The following is an 18210-nucleotide window of genomic DNA, read 5'->3' on the forward strand; positions in this document are numbered from 1 at the left end:
AGAGTATTCTTTAAATCCTTTTGGTTAAAAGCACTTTTATACGCAAGTTCGTTAAATCCATTTTATAAACAGGTAAAGAGTTGCTCAGTGCGAAGTCAGTGTTAGAATCCATGACAACTTGGAGCAAAGTAGTCACTAAAGCACACATTTACTGAAGTAGAGACATGCTAGCTTAAGAGAAAGCCAGAGATTTGCAAATAAATTTTAAGTTACTCACCGTAGTGACTAACGCTCTTAGTCCATAGTTCCCTTTCCTCCATACTGTACGGCCGTCCCTTCCAAAGGACAGAAGACAGAACCTTTTTCACCAGAAAAAACCTTTCCCTTTAAAATTTAGAGGCGCGCAGCCCAGGGAGCATGTGCTGCCCTGACTGTCCTCCGGCGCCACACCTGTCCCCATTGATGCACCGATATTAGATTTAACATTGCCTAATGACACCAGCATTATTAGGGGGGAGGTTGGTGGGACGTATGGAGGAAAGGGGATTATGGACTCAGAGTACGTTAGTCACTACGGTGAGTGACTTATAATTACTCTTCCATCCCGTCCCCTTTCCTCCATAATGTATGGGCGATTACAACTGATTGTAGCCCCAGGGTGGAGAGGAGACCCTCCTTAAGCAAATAGGTTCCCGAGAACCGCCTGTCAGAAAGCGGCATAAGATCTAGAGCTGGCATCCAAACAGTAATGCTTGCAGAAAGCGGAGGGGGAGACCCATGTGGCCGCCCTGCTTATGACTTGGCACGGGACATGGCGTTGGAATGCAATGGTCGTTGCCTTGGCGCTGACTGCGTGGGCATGCATGTTGGCCGGGAGCAGCCTGTGCTGACCCTCATACGTTTCCTTGATGGCAGCGACCATCCAGCGGGATATGGAAGCCTTGGAGGCCTGGTAGCCTGGCCTCGAGCCACCAAACGTGACGAACAGGGCGTCCGACTTGCAGAAGCCCTTGGTCCTGTCCAGTAGAATTTTAGGGCACGCCTGACATCCAGGCAGTGCAGCACTCTGTGCATCATCCCTGGGATCGGCAAAGAACGCAGGGAGGACGATTTCCTCGTTCAGGTGAAATGCAGATGGAACCTTGGGCAGAAATGCGGGGTGCGTCCGCATGACTACTTTGTCCTTGTGAAAGGTGGTATATGGTTCAGACCAGCGCCTGAATCTCACTGACTCTGCAAGCCAGGGTAAGGTAAGACCGACTAGCAAGGCCGTCTTGATGGTGACCAGCCTAATGTCCACAGATGTCTCTTGACGGGCGGGTAGAGCCTAGCGAGACCCATCAGTTGTTTGACGATGGCGTTGGAGGAGGAAAAAAATGCCTTCCTCTGAGTTCCTATACGCCCCAATGGCTGCAAGGTAGGTACGGCAGGTGTCGACCTGTACTCCCGAATGAGCGAGGTGCGCTAAAAAGGAGAGCACATCGTCCAAATTGCAGGCCAAGGGGTCCATTCCCTTGGAATCTGCCCAGTGGCAGAACCTAATCCATTTGCTCTTGTACTGGGCCCTGGTGGCTTTGCTCCTGGCACCCTGTATGATCTACAGATTGGCCTGTGAGAGGCTAAGGTGCCGAAGCGTTACGTGCTCAGGTACCCCGCTGTGAGGGCTAGTTACCCTGGCGCGGGATGGATGATTCTGCCTCCCTGCTGTGCCAGAAGATGTGCTGGGCCCGTAGGAAGTATCTGTGGCACTTCAGAGAGGCTGAGGAGCTCCAAAAACCATGGCCTGGCCGGCCACCATGGAGCTATCAGAATGATGCAAAGTCGGTGAGACTCCTTGATCTTGCAAATTACTCTGTGTACCAGAGGAGTGGGTGGAAAAGCGTAGGCTTTCATGCCGGTCCACTGTAGGTTAAATGATCCGCCCAGCGAGCCGGGACCCTGCCCTTGGTAGGATGCGAATTGGGGGCACTTCTTGTTGTGCCAGGTGGCAAGGAGATCCACGTGGGGATGACCCCACCTGCTGAAGATCTGAGTAACAAGGTCATTTAGCTGACACTCTTAATTGTCTGCTCCCAGCCTGCTGAGTCTGTCTGCCTCCAGGTGGACTGCCAAGAGGTAAATTTCGTTTTCCAAGGCCCATTCCCACATGCTGATCGCCAGTCTGCACAGAGGTGATCTGGTGCCTCCCTGCTGGTTGATGTGCCGTGGGCCGAGAGATCGTCCAGGGTGGCACCCCAGCCCTCGAGCAAGAAGTCTGTGGTGATGGTGGCCTACAGATGGGGCGGCCGAAAGGGCTTGCCCGTCCTTAGGTTGCAGTCCATGGACCACCAAGTTAGGTCCAGGTGGAGAGATTGAGAAACGTTGATCATCTCAGATTGTTAACCCAGCGCCTGATTCCATGAGGCTGTGAAGTGCAGCTGAATCCTTCTCATCCTTGGTCTTGTGTGCGGCACGGCTAACAGGACCGCCTCTAGTAGACCCAGGAGATGTTGGTACCAACATGCTGAGGTCACGTCTCTGCTGAGAAAGTGGGCGGTGGCCTTCTTGATAGCCAAGATCTTGTCTTCCGAGGGGAAATCCCTTTCGGAGCACGTGTCCCAAATGAATCCCAGGAATGTCAGTTTGCGTGGGGAGCAGCTGTGAATTCCTGAGTTTGAGCAAGAAGCCCAGGTCGTGCAGTGTGTTCATAAGGACATGGGACGAGTGGTGAACCGCCTCCGGAGACGTAGCCCTGACAAGCCAGTCGTTGAGGTATGGGTAGATGTGGGGGGCTGCTACAGCGTTCATGAGCCCGGTAAAGACCCTGGGGGCCAAGCTGAGGCCAAACGGAAGGACTTTGTATTGGAAATGGCAGCCCATGATTCTGAACCGGAGGAAAGAACGATGGGGCTGCCAAATTGGGACGTCTAAGTACCCATACTTCAGGTCCAGGGAGCACATCCAGTCTCCCTCGTCCAATGTCTCTGCTATAAAAGCTGGCGTAACCATCTTGTATTTTTGCAGGGGGAAGGAGAGGTTGAGGGTGGAAAGGTCCAGCCTGAAGAAAGCCTCGCTGGGAGGCTGGAACCTCCACTGCCTGGCTCTCTACAAGTGACCGGATCTCTGCCAAAAGAGTTGTTGTCCCAACCTGTGGGAGGGGAGGCGAGGCTGGGATGGGTAAGCAGTACCCTATGGATACTACAGAGGATCCAGGGGTCCACGTAATTCTGGCACCAGAAATGTACGTGGAGAGCAAGCCTGCCACCCACCAGAGACACATGGACCCAAAGGGGCAGGTCATGCCTTCTTTCCCTCAGAGGCTGAGGAGGGGGACTGGCAAAAGCCCTCCCACACCCCTTTTTGTTGTTTGCGCCGGCTCTGGGACGGTGAGCGGTCTGGCTGCCTGGATCTGCGTTCCTGGAAGCCGCAGAACCCTCCATATGTACAACCCTTTTCTGAGCGCTGCTGAGATTGGGTGTAAGATTTGGGCGTGGTTTTTGTAAGAATGGACAATGACTTTGCCGTTTGAGCTGTTCATGTTCAGCTCTTTGTCCCCCCTTCGAACAGCAGATCTAGGATGTGCTCCTGGACGTCCGGGTTGAATTTCGTCACCCGGAGCCAGGCCGTGCGTCTCATGTCCGTGGCAATGCAGATGGCATGGCCCGAGGTATCGATATGCGCTACTATGGATTTCCTGAGGTCGTGCGCCACGAGCAGGGCCTCTGCTAGCCCCGCCTTAAAGCGAGATTAGCATTGGGAGGGGAGTTCCGGGAGGAAGTCTGCAATTTCCCGCCAGAACCGTTGGGTGGCGGCAGCCAGCATGGCATCAGCGTTGGCCTGACGCAGGTGCAAGGGGGCGTTGGAGTAGATCTTGCTGTATGCCTCCAAGATCTCCTTGCCTAGCAGCGCCACAGAGGATGAGGCCGAGGACGACTAAGGCTTGGAGTGTAGTGATGCCGCAGCGATCACCGAAGAGAGTGGCTGAGGATGGGTCGAGGGCAAGAGTGTACCCCCCTCCATCTGCCTGTACTTGGCATCCAGGCGTCAGTTGACCGGCTGGACTGAGTGGGGCTTGAGCCAACCCTTCTTGGCCAGGGAGACTACATCGATTTGCAGTGGAATCCCCGTGTTGGCAGAGGGGCATCTTGTGAGGACTTCAGCCAGAACCCCCTCTGCCGGTTGTTCGACCTCGGGCTGAGGGAGGCACAGGTGCTTCACCAGGCCAGCAAGAGATCATGGAAGGCCCTAGCTGAGGATGGCATGTCTGGATCTTCCTCCTCGTCTGTGTCCTGCGAATCCAGAGGGTCTTGCGGAGGAGGGGTCGATGGAGCTGGAGGCTGGGGTACGGAGACCGCAGCCAGAGGCTGAGGAGGCGGTGGAGGTGGTTGTGGAGCCAGAGGAGGTGGCTGCACTGGGGCCTGGGGGCCCGATGAAGGAGTCTAGTGCCTCTAGCATGGCGGGAAGGACTTCCCCGACTGCATCTTTGATGATAGCACCCATCTCTGGAGACCTCATGAGGCCGAGGAATTTGTCGAAGAGCAGCTCCTCACTGGCCGAAGAGGTAGTAGGGGGTACCGACAGGGTAGCGGGGGACTGCTGGAGCCGCTGTGTACCCAGTCCGTATGGACACATGAGAAAGCTGCCCTGACCAGTCCCACCTTGACACTTGTTCTTGGACGGGTGTTCCCGATTGATGCTGTAGCCATTTTGTCAGGCTGCCTGCCACATGCCTGCAGCGCGATTCCCAGCCCGCTGGGTCCAGCCGAGTCGAAGACTGTAGCGTGTGCATCACTGAGCCTACCTTGCACCTCGGGTCTCTGCCTGGTAGGTGTGACACCCTTGTCCTCGGGGGGCGGGGGGGTGAGGGATGGGGAATTGTCGGTAGACTTGCATATAGGCGCCCCCTCTGACGTATTGCCGGTATTAGGGCATAGCCCCTTGCATGTATTGCCGGGTAAAAGGGCAGAGGCCTTCGGGTGTAAGCCCGGTACAAGAACCTTCTGGTCCCTTGACACCGCTTCCGGGAGGATCCGAGGACCCCTCGACCCGATAGCTGTAGCAGCCTCAGTGCACGTGCCGGTAGAAGACCTTGACGGTCGCTCCCACGCGGGAGAGTCTCTGGGAAGGAGTCTCCCTTGCGGGGTGCACTGGAAAATATCGGCCCTACCTTGGACCTGGGGCGAAGCTTCATGAAGCTCTTGCGATCCTCTGTTGGTGACTTCTGGAAGAGCCCCCTCACCTGGCTATTCTATTATTCAGAGCTTTCGAGGACAGAGTCACACGCTGAACATGATTGCCAACCGTAGTCTGTGCCAAGGCAACATAGGCAGAGGGCGTGGGGTCTGAAGTTGGGAAGAGCTTGTTGCAGGAGGGACACCTGCTGAAACCCGTAGAAGTCGACATGCGCCGGGGAGGAGCCAGACACCTGAAAAGGGGAATGAAGTGTGGCACCAGAGGGTGGAGTCAGGGCAGCGCATGCTCCCTGGACTGCACCCGCGCACGCTTCTAAATTTAAAGGCGAAGAAGGTTTTTCTGGTGAAAAAGGTTCCGTCTCCCGTCCCTTGGAAGGGATGCCCATACAGTATGGAGGAAAGGGGATGGGACGTAAGAGTAGTTGCTACCTTTCAAACATCAGCAGAGATGGGCTTCATTAGAAAGAAGAAAACTGCTTTATTTCTTGGGGAGCGGTGGGGGGAGGGTGGCACGGGTGAAGTCTTAGCACATATATTAACAGGTAAATACTTACCTCTGTTATTTGGGTATTTAAATCAATTGCGTTTTAGTACCAGCAGCATGTGGCCATTTCAGATTAACATACACACCATGGGGTATATTTATAAATACATTTGTATTCCCCGCCGGAGTACATGAAGCAGGTCATGTGAAAACAGCGCAACACTTATTGTCTATTAGTGATACATCCATAGTTGCATTAAATACATTTCCAAGCATTGCCAATTTGGCACCCAAGGGAACTATGGTGCACTGTGGTAAGAAGACTTGCCTGTAGGGGTCTGCCTTACAAACACTCAACACCCAGAGGTGGCTCAAGAGTTTGTCAGAAAACTTTTGAAAGGGCTCGAAGGGCCGTCCCTCGTGCTCTGGTATAGTAGGAGCAGTGTCCTCTGTAGTCAGAAGGACTGACTACATTGGGTCAAGGTGTTCATTTAAAAATAAAAACGCGTAGCTAGCCCAAGCACTATTTAATTTTAATTCTTTTATTATAACGTTCCCAATACTGTACCCGAGTTCGGTTTCTAAGTGCGGATCTGGGATTCGAACCTCTGCGTGGTCTTGCTTCCAAGACCAGCGTGTTGCCCCTGCTCTATCCTCTGTGTAGAAGTACCCTATCTAGCAAAACTAAAGTTAAGACTACAAATGAAGTCCAAAGTATAACGTCATCTGTCCAAACCCTAACTAACTGGCCCTACAACTCCAAACTAAAAGAAAAAAAGGATAGTGTTGGTATGGGCTTCAGCCTGGCCCAACTTGTAATGGGCTTAATGGGCTTGCCATCAGTCTTAATGTTTCTATAATGGTAGTCTTCAAAATCTTCGGAAAAAGTCTCTTGATAAAAATTGTTCATTTCTGTATGGGTTCCACCCCCTGCCCCTACCTCCCAGAAGAACAAACTGTTATTTTACTTTTCCCTCCGTTTTATTCTAATGCCCCAAATCCCACCAGGATTATTCAAAAGGACACTACTCTGTCACCCACCTTCCTAGCACCGGGAAGTCCTGTGGCTCTTTGGTAGGGGTCTTGTTTCTTAATTTAACTTGAGGCATCTCCCTACTTGTGTATTACAGTTTCCTGTGGCCTCATGCACATTACTAGCCGAGTATTCACCTCCCTTTCACCCCGTTTCCCATAGGACGCATGTCCTTCAGTCTTTAGTAGTAGCCTTGTCAGCTATTCCAGCCTTGATCTACATTGTTCATACACTGTATACCAAGACAGGAATAGCTGTACTTTATTTTAGCGGCCGTGGTTCGTTCCATTCTCGGTTTCCTTGTAAATGCATCGGTCTCGGTACTTCTGGAAACCAACCTTTATAAACCTCACTGGCATCCACAAGTTAATGGTGTTTGTTGGTACTTTGCCCAGCGGTTACAGGCACTTGCTGGGTGGAGCTAGTGGACCTGGGTTCTGCTCCCATCCCTGGTCTCTGTTGCTGGGCACTTCACCAGAGAAGACGGTTGTCTTCCTGTATATCTTCCCATGACCGAGCCTCTTGCTCGGTCAAAGCACCCGCCGTCCAGCCTCCATCTAGCGGGTCTTGCTTTGTTCACGCCATCGCTGGCTTCGCAACTTGACGTGACTCTGCCTCCTTCAGGACATGGTTGATACAGTGGCTCGCCTCTGCATAGCGGTTGCTCTCCTCCATTCATAGTTGACTCTAACCTCGTACACGTCATTGCAATAAAAGGAATTGTCTCAGTCTACCTTGATCACAGCATTCAGCCGACGCTCAGCATTACTTGAAGCCAATAGAGTGAAAGCATCTTTGCGGATTATAGTAAAAACAGATGTTCTTCTGCCTATATGGATGTTGGAAAGACCAAGTTACTTCTTACCTGGTAACGTTCTTTCGATGGGATGTTCCTCCGAAGTATTCCTTATCTTGATAGATTACTTCCAGCTTGCTGGCCTCGGAAAATGTTTTCAGTAGAGGGCGCTGTGCGTCGATGTCCCTCGAGTTGGTGTCCCTCGACAGCCTCCGTATCGGCGCCGACATCATGCGTATAAATGGACTCGCGCAGCGTCCGTTGCTCAGTTACGTTTTGAAGCTTAAGAGTAGCTGTGCATGAATTGGTTATTGACCTTAAAGGAGCGTAAGCTGCAACCACAAGGGAAGTTTTACTGAGGGGATGGATGGGAGGGGCGATAAGGAATACATCGGAGGAACAGCCCATTGAAAGAACGTTACCAGGTAAGAAGTAACTTGTTCTTCGAAGGGATTGTGTCCTATAACGTATTCCTTATCTTGATAGACTCCCATAGCAGTGATGTGTAAACAGAGGTGGGAGTAAAAGTGCCATATTCCCCTTTAAGAATGAACAGAGTGTAACACAGCTTTGCCAAATCTAGTCTCTTGGCTAGAGGAGGAATCCAGATTGTAGGATTTTGTAAAGGTATGTGCGGACGACCATGCCGCAAATATGTCTCGAATCGGTGCCCCTCTTTGGAGGGCCGAAGAGGCTATGATACCCCTGGGTTGAATGAGCCCTAAGATTTTGAGGGTGCTCTTTCCCTGCCAATTTGTAACATTCTAGAATGGCTAAAATAATCCATCTGGAAATGGTCTGTTTTGTGATTGGCAATCCTAATTTGTGCCCTGTGTAACCTATGAACAGTTGGTCTGCTTGCCTAATCCTAGCAAGTCTGCCGATATAAAAACTCAAGGCTCGCCTTGGATCCATCCTATGTAGCCTCTCTTCCTCTTTCCCTGGATGGGGAGGAGGATAGAACGAGGGTAAGGTTATCTTTTGAGTGATGTTGAATTCAGAAACCACCTTTGGGAGGAAATTAGGCTTCACTTGTAGGACAACTTTGTCTTTGTGAAAAATTGTATGAGGGGGTTTACAAGATAGGGCTTGTAATTCGCTCACCCTTCTGGCAGATGTCAAAGCCACTAATAAGACAGTTTGAAGGGTGAGAAATCTGAACCACTCCACTCTTGTTTGTTAAAAAGGAGTACCCATCAGGAAATTTAAGACTAAATTAAAGTCCCATAAGGGAACTTGGAACAGTCTCGGGGGATAGAAGTTAGTTAACCCCTTCAGAAATTGTATTACTAAGGGTAATTTGAAATATGATGGCTCCTCTGCAGTCCGCTTGAAGATCGATAGCGCTGCGAGGGAGCCCTTGATCGTACCAACTTGAAGACCTGAATTCACCAAATAGAGTAGAAAGGAGAACACCATTGGTGTACCACATGAAGAGTTCAATATTCTTTTCTCTACACCAGCTGCAAAATGTGTTCCAACGGCAGCGGTATAAAGTCTTTGTTGCTGGCTTTCTGGCTGAAAGAAACCCCTCCATGACGTCATCTGGGAGGTCCCAATCCTTGTATCTCAACCTTTCAGAAACTAAGCTTGAAGGTTGAGGGTTCGGATGTCTGGATGGAGAACCTGACCTCCCTTCTGCGAGAGAAGATCCTCCCTGTGTGGTAGACGAATCGGAGGGCAGATGGACATAACCAGACGGTCCGGGTACCACGTTCTCCTGGCCCAGTCTGGGGCAATTAGGATCAGTCTTCCAGAATCTTCTCAACCTCCTGATCATCTGAAGAATGACAGGGACTGGAGGAAACGCGTACAGAAGTGGAAACTCCCAGTCTACCACGAACACGTCCCCTAGAGCTCCTCTCTGGGGAAATTCCCTTGAACAAAACTGATCGCACTTCCTGTTGCTACTGGTGGCAAACAGATCCACTTGAGGGGTTCCCCAAAGCGCAAAGATCTCTTGAAGGACTTCCTGAGTTATCTCCCACTCGTGAGAGACTGTGCTCTGCCTGCTCAGAGCGTCCGCTGTCAAGTTCTTCTCTCCGGCTAAGTGAACTGCCGATAGAGAGATTCCTTCTTGAATTGCCCAAAACCAGAGCTGCATCACCTCTCTGCACAGTGGCAGTGATCCTACGCCTCCTCTTTTGTTGAGGCCGTGCATGGCCACTGTATTGTCAGTCATTATTAGGACATTTTTCCCCCTTGTACAAATGGCAGAAAAGCCTTCAGCGCTAGTCTGATAGCTCTCAGCTCCAACAGGTTGATATGTAGTCTGGACTCCGATGGAGACCAACGACCGCTGATGGTCAAGTCGTTGGCATGGGCTCCCCACCCCGTGAGGCATCCGTGACTACAGTCATCTCCGGCCATGGTTGGCAAAACAGTTCCCCTTTCAAAATGTTCTCCCGACAGGCCCACCACTGAAGGTCTCGAGCCACTTTGTCCGGAACCTGAAGGAAGTCTATCATTCTTCCTGAGAATTGTGACCACTGAGTTCTTAGTGCCCACTGGAGAGATCTCATTCTCAGGCGAGACTCTGGCACAAGGAAGATGCAGGATACCATGAGGCCTAGCAACCTCAAAAAGTCGAAGGCTTGGAGACGTTGGGCATTTTGAAACTTGGTGACCAGCTGCAGAATATCTTGAGCCCTCACCTCTGGTGGCGAGGCTGCCCCTAGAGAAGTGTCCAGGACCGCTCCGATGAACTGGAGTCTGATGGTATCATCTGCGACTTCTTTAAATTGAGGGAGAAGCCCAGTTTGTGAAGGAAGTGGCAGACATAATCTAGCTGAATCTGAGCTTGTTCCGAAGATACAGCTCTGATCAACCAATCGTCTAGGTAGGGGTAGACGTGAATCCCTTCCCTCCTTAGAGTTGCAGCCACTACTGACATTAGCTTGGTGAAGACCCTCGGGCTGAGGTCAGCCCAAATGGCAGAACTCGAAATTGATAATGAGTTGCCAATTGCGAACCTCCGGTATTTCCTGTGTTTGAGATGGATTGGCACATGGAAATAAGCATCCTGAAGGTCCAGAGATACCAGCCAGTCCTGAAGCTGGAGGGCCTGAAGGATCTGAGAGAGAGTTACCATCTTGAACTTGTCGTTCCTGGGGAACTTGTTCAATTCTCGTAAGTCCAAGATAGGTCTCAGTCCTCAGTCCTTCTTCGGTATCAAGAAGTAGGGGGAGGGGGAGTACCAACCCTTGTCCCTTTCCGCTACAGGTACCGGTTCTATGGCACCTTTCTCCAGCAGGTCTAGAATCTCCTGCAAAAGGAGCGGATCTGGAACCTTCAAAGAGTTGTTCCCCGGTGGATGACTGAGGGGTGATAGAAAAGGCAGGCAGTAACCTTGGGCAACTGTCTCCAATGCCCAAGCATCTGACATAATAGCCTGCCATTCCGTCAGATGTTGAGTTAACCTGTCCCCCTACTGGTGTCTTGTGAGGAGACTCCTCAGAGTGGTTTAGAGGCGGCTGATGCAGATGCCGGGGGTAAAGAGGCACCTACTGCTGCTGCGGCGGCGGCTTTTGTACTTTTAATCTGTCCACCTCGGGTGAATTTCTTTTGGCCTCTTTGAGCCAGCTGTCCTCTGCCTTTTCCAAATGTGGAATAAAAAATGAAAGGGCCTACCTCTCCAAGTGGTTCCTGAGGGGCGATAGGGAGTTTGACGGATTGCAGCTCCAAGGGATTTTGCTGCTGCCTTGGATGTTTGTAACTTCTCTAGGCGGTCATCAGGCTTCTTACCAAATAAAGAAGAGCCATCAAAGGGCATATTCAAAAGTCTGGCCTGTACATCTGGAGCAAAACCAGACTTTCGCAACCATGCAAATCTGCGGATTGTAGTACTTGCCGCCATGGCCCTGCTGATACTGTCAGCAGAATCAATGCCAGTTTGAAGGGATTCGCACATTGCGCCTTTACCATCTTTAATGATGTTCAGAAAAGCTTCCCTTTCTTCTCCTTCCCGGAGGCAGTCAGCCGCTGATGAAGCACACTCCCAAAGTGATGGCTGAATCGTGCGAGCGTACAAATAGCATTAATGGATTTAAGCGCCAAGCTACACGCAGAAAAGACCTTTTTCGACATAGCGTCAAAACTCTTATCCCGGTCTTGTGGAACAGTAGGGTGTGCAGATCTACTGTTCGATGAAGTTGCTGCTTGAACAACCAGACTCTCTGGAGTTGGATGTTTGGAGAAATATTCAGGGTCAGAGCAGATACCCTATATTTGGCAGATAGTTTTTTGTTAACTGCCGGGATAACCTCAGGAGTTTCCCAGTTGGCCGATATTTTCCTCTGCAATGCAGTATGAAATGGAACCACAGGATCTTCCTGTGGGCCTTTAGTTAAAATGTCTAAGATCATCTTGTTGAAAAGCAGGTGAAGGTGTAGACCAACCCATGAATTCTATTATTCTGGCCATTAAAGTTCTATAAGGGGTCTCAGCATGTTCCCCTGGGTCTGGTTTGGCAAATTCTACCTCTGGGGAAGTATCTAACCCACTTGCATCATGAAGGATTTTTGAAGGTCCTTCAACCTATTTTCTTCAGAGATAAATTCCTCTGGTACGAGTGTTTTAGTCCTCTGCAACCCAAAAGGTCTTTCCTGATCAGAACCCTCCCCTTCCTCATAAAAAGAGGACAAGGCTCTGAAATAATCTGACCTTGGAAATGGCTTAAAACCCATTTCTAAAGCAGAAGGGGCCAAGCTTGTAGTAACCGGTTGAGAAAACGTCGACGCGGAAGTCAAAGGCTTCGAAGAAACCAAAAAAGGCATTGAAAAGGTATGATGAGACCTCGAAGAACTCGAGGGGATCAGAATCCTACTCAGAGTTGTCAAGGTTATCGACGACATTCGAGGTCATGGTGGAAGCCCTTGGTACGAATACTGACTGCGAAGTAGTGACAGCCGTAGGTTTGTCCTTTATCGGTGTCGACATCGGGGTCGAAGATGCGTCGATTCGACCGATCTATGTGTCGAAGGGACCTTCGACGATGACGCGGTCTTACTGCCTTTGCTCGAGGGCAGTTTCTTTTGCCGGTTGCAACGACTCGTGTTTCGATTTTTAGGGTCTTTCACCCAGGGTATTCTCCGAGGGGGTCGATGCCGCTTTCTCAAAGATGCTAAGCATCTTTTGATGGAATTCTTCCCACTTTGCTGGAGAGCTGTGTTTTGTAGGGCAGGTGACCCTTTCCGGGGAAACAGAAAACTAGGAAGAGGGTGATCTTCGACGCCTCTTTTTCGAGTGTTTGGATCTCGAAGAGTGATGGGAACTGCTTCGAGACCTCGAACAGGAATGTTTCCTGCGACGGCGAGGAGACGAATGTCTCGACTCTGCCGAAGAAACTTTCGAAGGAGTAGAAGTTTTGAGTCTTACCTCTTTCAAGCTTCCCCTTACGCTCCTTCAAGGCTTTCGCCGTCATGGACATGCAGCCTTCGCATTCTGAACAATGGTGCTCCGATCCCAGGCACCACAAACAGATCCTGTGATGGTCCGTCAAAACATTTTCTTTCCACAATCTCGACACTTTTTGAAGCCGGACCGTGGGGTCAATGGTTCAGATGAGGAAGCCATCGAAAAGAGTAAGATATATTCGAGGAATAAGTAGAATCTACTTGAAGAACGAACTGAACAACACGAGTCCGAGGTGTGGAAAAACGGAACTGAGCAACGGACGCTGCGCAAGTCCATTTATACGCATGATGACGTCGGTGCCGATATGGAGGCTGTCAAGGGACACCAAATCGAGGGATGTCGACATGAGCGCCCTCTACTGAAAGTTATTTCCGAGGCCAGCAACCTGGAAGTAATCTATCAAGATAAGGAATACATCGGAGGACACAATCCCTTCGAAATGGTGGTTTGGAGGTAGTTCCTTATTGGAATCAGAGCCCTTGTCCCCATTAGGGGAGTCACTCCCAGCCAGGTCTCACGTGCCCAAAACTCTAGGGAGGGTCTTGCTTAGCAGGCTTACTTCCCTAGCCTTAAAGGGGGGTGTGGTGAATCTGGACAATTCGTCCCTTCTCCCCAAACACAGGTGTCCTTACTCCCCAGGTTAGTATCTAGAGCTTATTAATCCCTACTATTTAAGTTCTGCCTTACTGAGAGTGCTTAGGCTGGACCTACACTACTGTTCAACGTTATTGTAGAGTTGTGCCTTCCAGACACTAGCACTTATCAGTCTCCTTCCTTTCACACCCAGTTTCTTTCGCTATTTGCCTCTTCTGTTGTATGCTCCTTTCAACTCCATCCACTTCCTCTCCTAGTTCTTCCACCTCTGTCCCTTCAATGTATTTGTACAGTGTACCTGCACTCTCCTCTACTTCATTCACCTCCCCCTTACCTCCCTCCACACCCTGCTACCTACTGCTCCCCTGTCCTCCCCATGCTCCCATCTCCTTCCACTGCTTCCCCTCCCAGCCCGACCCATGAGCTGTGCCCCACTCTGCTCCTTCTGCTCTCCCAGCTCCTTTTGCTCTCCTGGGCGGTGACACACTCGGACACATCCCGAGGGCCAGAAAGATTGCTTGGAGTTCCAGCATGTTGGTGTGCTTCAACTGGTCAAGGCTGGACCATAGACTGAACTCCTCTGTCCTACACTGCTAAACCCAAACACATTAGAAAGGAATCGGTCATGACCACTATCTCAGTGTAGGAATCAAAATGTCCACTACCCTCGAAAAGGTTCTCATGGCAGTTACACCAGGTAAGAGCCTTCCAATGGGCACTCCACCAGGCATAATTAAAGGAGTCCGATTCTCAATATGGCTAAGGGCCCTGCTAGGAAGAACAAAACCCTCAGCCCGTGTAGGCATTGGAAGCACCATGCTGAAAGAGGAATCCTGGCCAGGAGTGGTATGCCAACAATGATCTCTGCCTTAATGCCAGTAAGACAGATTCTCATCGGCACACCCGCTCCCTCCTTTTCCGTTGCTCTCATGCCGACCTCTCTTGGCCCTCTTCCTGCTCCCACCTGTGAGGCTAAAAACCTCGGGCCATCTTTGACTCGGCACTCCCCTTCTCGCCTCACATTTCTGAAGTCTAAGAAGTCACACTACCAGCTGCACCTCCTGGGGTATTCTTCCTGTTAGGGAGAATGCTCAGAAATGTGCTAATTCCCTCCACCTTAGAGACCCTCAGAAACTTTGCTGGATTTTGCATACTTGATTTTTTAACCTGGAGAGAAGGACCCCTTTTCCTACTCTCTCATGTATTTTAATGTGATTTTGAACTCGGGTTCTTTTGGTTGTGGAGTCTGACAAACTCCATAGGCGGCATCCTTTACATTGTGTCACATGGCACCTTCCAGTGCAGTGGCAGGGTGAAGTCTTTCAGATTTCCCCAAGGTTTAAATACCTTCTCTGGGATAAACTACTGTTTCCCAGAGCAGTAAAATGAAATTAACTTCTTACATGTGTAACTTTCTAGACCCAGCACACAATATCTTACAATAGGGTGCTGGAGGGGTTACTTAGTATCCCTTTGTCTAGCGTCTCATGTAACATTTTTAGGTTACCCTTTTCTCCCTGAACGGCTGGTGGCAGTGGTTTACTTTAAACTACCGTGGTGTGCAGTAAAGCAAGGGTGCCATTTTGGTCCAAAAAAACCCAAAGAACTTGAAAAGGACACCTGCTGCAACTCCTGGAACGGTGGTTTGCCCTGTGAAGCCCTGCTGCTGTGATGAAACTCCAAATTCTTATCGACAGAGAAGCCCCTGAGAAGACGACTTCTCCCCTTGTGTTGGTGGGACCAATCAACTCCAAAGTAAGCCACCTGGACATTCTCTCAGAGCTGGTGCATTTCCAGTGTTGCTGCTGGGAACCAAAACACCAGGGAGAGGAACACCAGATTGTGTGCGTTGCTTTTAAGTAGGACAAGAGCTCTAGGAAGATAATCCGGATTCCCAGGAAGCAGGACTGACCGAGCCTGAGCCCCCTCAATGCGGGACCCCAGAAGCAAGGAAAGTCCATCTCGACAGCCAGAAACCGAGGTGTTGCTATTTGTGGTAGTCGCAAGGAGCTGAAAGACTTAAGTGCCACTTGTTGGAAAGATTGCCGGTTTCGAGCGGTGACCGTCCCATTGCAAACAAGGAGTCCCCAGAAGTCCTCCCTCTTGTCCCCAAGACTGAAGCACAGGAACAAAGGTACTGTAAAGTCTGAGAGAACTTACCTCTTATTGCAGAGTTGCTTGCATCGTCTAATACTCACTAGTCTAAACAGCTTGTGGCCCTACATTGATTCTTCATTTCTTCAAAGACTTCTAAAACACTGTGCAAAGTTTTTCCTTCTTCCCTATCAGAAGTGCTTCAGCTCACATAAGACGTTTGCCCATTGACTTTGGGCCAACATAACAGACTCTGCTTAGGGGATCTAAAAGTATTTGCCTGCTTAAGAATATTTGTGATCTCTTGTTTGTTCTAATAACCTTTTCCCTTAACCAATTTCTAAGAGCATTCTAAATGCAACAGTGAGATATTAAATGTCTCCAGCAGCCTAGCTATTGAAGTCACCCGAGGGTGTAGGTTGCGACTGTGGGCCATCCCAAAAGGGTCTTTTCTGATTTAAGAATACTAAGAGTGTGTGTTTTGAAGTGTAATTGAGTGTTACTATTATATTGCTCCCTTCTGAAGAAGGAAGGCTTACTCTGACTGATAAATTAATAATTGTATATTTAAGAAACCTAGTGTGCAAGTGTTTATTCGAATACCTGTCACTGTGAATCTCTGTGCAACTCCCCTTCAGCTCACATTGACCCCTCTTGAGATAAGCCTGGCTGCTCAACAACCTTTGGTATAAGTCTGTACTACACAGGTGGTTAGTGTGAGTTCCAATTACCAGGAGTTCAGGGTTGTTGTAGTGCACCCAAAAGGGTACTGCATATAATCTTGCCTAACACTTCCTTTCCTCTCCTTCCCCCCAGAAGCTCACTGTCTCCAGAGCTCTGGTTCTCTCTAGGCTGGACTACTGCAACAGCCTTTTTCTAAATCTGCTTGCTTCTACTCTCCGCCCTCTGCAACTCATCCAGAACTGCAAGACTTTTACTTGGCCTCAAACCCAGGGATCATCTCTCTCCAGGACCGAAATCTCTGCAGTGGCTCCCAGTGACTGCGAGGATTAAGTTCAAAACCCTCTGCATTGTCCACAAGGCCTTCTGGGGCCTCCAAACCTTCAACTCTCTTCCTAAATATCTCCCTTCTCAAGCTCTTTGCTCATCTGCCTCTAACTCCCTCAGTCAGCCGCTTCTCCAAGCAACGAGTTGGTGATCGATCTTTCACCTGCTGGGGCCTCCCGCTGAACAGCCTCCCTGCCTCTCTGAAACAAGGAGAACCATCTCCGGTTCCGAAAGTACCTCAAGACCTTCCCCCTCTGCTGCCGCTTTCTCCCCTCTGCATTGAGCCCAAAGGGCAGCATTATCTACTGGAGTGCACATATTGCATTGAAAGAGGCAGAAAAAACCTGCATGGTGGCCATACAGGAACAAGTAAGCATTCATCAGGCCCACTGCGCAAAACCATTCTCCTTACGCAGAGATGAGCACACCAGCACGAACGCCATCTTTAATTTCTCTAGGCAAACGAAGGTAATAAGGGGACACCAGTTCTAAAGATTGGATGTTTCTTCTTTTGAACTGTAAAGATCTTGCCGTAAAAACTCTGACCAGGCTTTGATAGGTGAACTGGTTTCCTGCTTCTCATGTCCAGGAGTTTCTGTACTTTGTCTTGAAACAGAAGACCAGAGCCCAGGGAAGGGGGAGGAGCTAGTCTGTAGCCCCCAGAGACCACGTATCTGACCCAAGAGTCCTTAGAAATTAAAGGCCACTCTGCAGAACATTGCGATCCTACCTCCAATTTTAGTTGACCTAGACTGAGCCCTCCTTTTCTTTTTGTTTCAACTCTGCTTAGGAGGTTGCAACTGAGGACTGCCTGAAGAACTTTGTTCTCCCATGAAGAAACAAAGGACCAGCACAAAGCATTCAAACTGACCGTCACCTCTCAAGAAACCCCCCCTGAGGTGCCAGCTTGGAAATCCCATCTAGCGACTGTAGACTGAAATTGCTTCAGAAGGGCCTTGGTCAGGATTGGCAGTGATTCAGCTGTGAGGGTGAAAGTATTTTCCTTTGTCAACTCATCCATAGAGCTGTGCAATAATTCTGAGCACTGGAATGGAAGGTCCAAACCGTATTCCTGTATTCTTGTGTGAAAATGTGTGGAATATGGAAGTGGGCACTCAGACGAGGGATGACCCTGTCCTCCCAACATGTTCCAGGGATACTGAACACACTGGCGGACCCTCTCAGCAGAGACCCTCTACCAGAAGAGCACGAGTGGAAACTACCCAGACGTCGTAGACCACATCTTCACTCTTCGCGGTTACCCCTCTCTAGACTTGTTTGCTACAAATGAAAACAAGCATTGCCCAGACTTCACGTCAAGGTTCCCCCAGCCTCACTCCAAGGGGGAACGCCCTATGGATGAAATGGCCATGGATATTTGCTTAAGCTTTTCCCTCGACTCCATTAATCAGCAGGATAGTGAACAAAATACACAGGGAACAGATGACACTCATCCTGGTTGCTCCTATGTGGGCCAGACAACCATGGTATACACATCTGCGCAAACTGGCGATGTGGGATCCCATCAAGCTCCCGTACCAGGTCAACCTGTTGACTCAACACAGGGATTAACGCTACACCTACAACCTCACTCTTTGAACTTGGCAGCATGGCTCCTGAAGTCCTAGAGTTTTCGGACACCTTAATCTTCCACAACGGTGTATGGACATCCTAA

The 18210-nt window shown here is 49.9% G+C and overlaps 1 protein-coding gene across 2 annotated transcripts in view; it reads right to left on the bottom strand.

The window, feature by feature from the left end:
• RAB8A (RAB8A, member RAS oncogene family) overlaps window positions 1-18210 on the bottom strand; it is a 262885-nt gene that overhangs the window by 2057 nt on the left and 242618 nt on the right. The gene's annotated exons all lie outside the window — the stretch shown is intronic.

The sequence above is a fragment of the Ambystoma mexicanum genome, chromosome 1p (assembly GCF_040938575.1).
Source record: "Ambystoma mexicanum isolate Mex_15411 chromosome 1p, UKY_AmexF1_1, whole genome shotgun sequence".
Lineage (NCBI taxonomy): Eukaryota > Metazoa > Chordata > Amphibia > Caudata > Ambystomatidae > Ambystoma > Ambystoma mexicanum.